Source organism: Frankliniella occidentalis, unplaced genomic scaffold (assembly GCF_000697945.3).
Source record: "Frankliniella occidentalis isolate FOCC.00 unplaced genomic scaffold, Focc_3.1 Scaffold196, whole genome shotgun sequence".
In the NCBI taxonomy this organism is placed as follows: Eukaryota; Metazoa; Arthropoda; class Insecta; order Thysanoptera; family Thripidae; genus Frankliniella; species Frankliniella occidentalis.
The window spans coordinates 137771-140135 of NW_026267322.1; positions in this window are offsets into that span (position 1 = coordinate 137771).

Here is a 2365-nt window from a genome sequence, read left to right on the forward strand (position 1 = left end):
CGCCTCGCCCCGCCCCGTTTGACCGCGGCCCGCGTGTGTTTTGGCCGGAGCGTCCCCTTGTCACGTTCATCTAGGCGCCAGCGGGCCTTTTGTTTGAGGGCAATTGTGCGGGGTAAAGGGGATCAGTTTGATGCGATTATGTGTGCCGCCGTCGCCGGGTGGGCGGCACACGGCCACCGCCCGCCAGGACAGGAGGGGACGACTCGTGCGGAATGAAAACGCGACGTCGTCGAGACCTGGCTGCCCGATGGATAATGTCGCCATATATGCGGGCGGCGGCGGGCGGCAGACGCAGCGGACGTGCACCGGAAACTGAAGTGTGTGAATGCTATGGACATGGAGACACAAGTGTGGGAATTTCAAAGGAAAATTTACACCTGTTTTCCCCCAAGTGTACGAATGGGTATTGACACACCTGCAAGTGTGGGACATTCAAACACTTGCGTTTTCACTGTACTGCATATGTTTGCATGAAAAAATGCACCTTTTCACCAATTTGAACGAAATGTAGGTTTACATTAGCACAAAATTTTGCACAGCAAAAAAATTATTTTATGTATACATCTTTTAAAAACATGGCCATGTTGTACACTTTCACAAATTCGTGGGAGTGCGCTATAAAAGTAAGTATACAATATGTACCAGTTTGTTGGTGGGTCAGTCTCTACGTGACCACCTCACCTTTCTCTCTTTTTTTTTTTTTTTTTTTTGATCAGCAGTCTGTTCGACACGGGTCACGCGAGGTCAGCGTTGATGTTCCCTTGGGGTGCGTCCCGGATCGGTCGGGTCACACTACCGCCGGTATATATACACGAGTACAAGCTAACGAGACTCGAGCCGCTCATAAACACTTTGGTCCAGACCTGGTCCAGACTCGGATCCAGATGAGCATGGGGGATGGGGGAGGCTGATGATGATCTGCCTGCATACCGATGCGACCCGGAGCCGAGTCGGAGGGTCCGGGAGGGGGCGGGATGGGCCCGAGGGTGGCACTGGCTGCCGCTGCGCAGAATCGCACTATAATGGATGGCGAATGCGATACCTGGGGCGCGTCCGCGGCGTGCGGAGAGAGAGGGAGAGGGAGAGAGAGAGAGAGAGAGAGAGAGAGAGAGAGACGTGGGCTAGCAGCAGATTGATGGCGCCTTGTAGTATTCTGTTCGCATGCCAACAGGTCGTAAAGTTGCAACCCTCACGAGGTGTGAACCCCCTTGCAGCCCAATCTCAATCCGAATCCTTTATATACCCGTTCCTATCCCCCCCGGTTTTTTTAGCTCGTAAAGTACTCCTCCTTCCCGCGGCTAGAATTAGCAGCCCGTTCGGCTGATAATGGTTTCGGATCGTCGTCCATTACCGCCATTCGGGGAAGATAAAGTCATCAATATTTCACGGCTGCAACTCTTTATCGGGCCGGGACCTCGATTAGGCTACAAAAGCGGGCCAAAAGGATCAAGCAGCTCAATGGGCGCTGGACGACGCTATCGCCTCACGAGCGGGAATCGTGTCGTCTCGATTTCATTTAGATTGAAATTAAGATTCTCCGCGTTTCTTTAGCTGTCACTGGTAAATGCGTTAGTAAAAGACGCTTCTGAAGGAGTAAACGACATCCACAGCGATCCACAGCAGCAAACTTACAGTCTGGAATGGGGCTGCCGTGAGACAGTTACGTACTAAGTCTCCGCAACGCTTATAATTCGTAAATTTTGAGTAGTTATACTTAAAAAAATGAATTGAAGGAAAGATTTGAAAACCTCTCTCTCTCTCCCTCTGTCTCTGTCTCTCTCTGTCTCTCTCTCTCTCTCTCTCTCTCTCTCTCTCTCTCTCTCTCTCTCTCTCACACACACACACACACACACACACACATATACGTTTACTTTGAACCAGCGACTTGCACTGTAAATTGCTTACAAACAATAGGTTTGTATAGCTTACGAAGGATTTGGAAGCTTACAAACAAATAATTCAATGCAAACCGATTGTTCGTAAGAACCTGTCTAGCCTTACAAACAATATCGCTTAGCAATACGAACAATTTCTTTCCAATACAAAGAACAAAAATCGTTCGTAACGTTGCAAAGCATTTAGTTCGTAAGCTTTTTCACTGTGAAAAATACTCCTAAGGTTTATACGGGAAAATTTTCCATGACGAACGTCGCAAAATTACAAATTGAAATTGTAAATTTTCAAGCACTCATTATCGACTTGGAATTGACCGACGAGCAGAATGAGCTGTCGTAAATTTACGACATTGTTTTCAAAACAAAATTTCAACAAATGTCGTAAATTTACGAGGATATGTTTCACAGTGTTACAGTGTGATCGCGCTGCGCGCTTTTCTTTCTAAATTAGCGGGTAGCTCGCCGGAAAC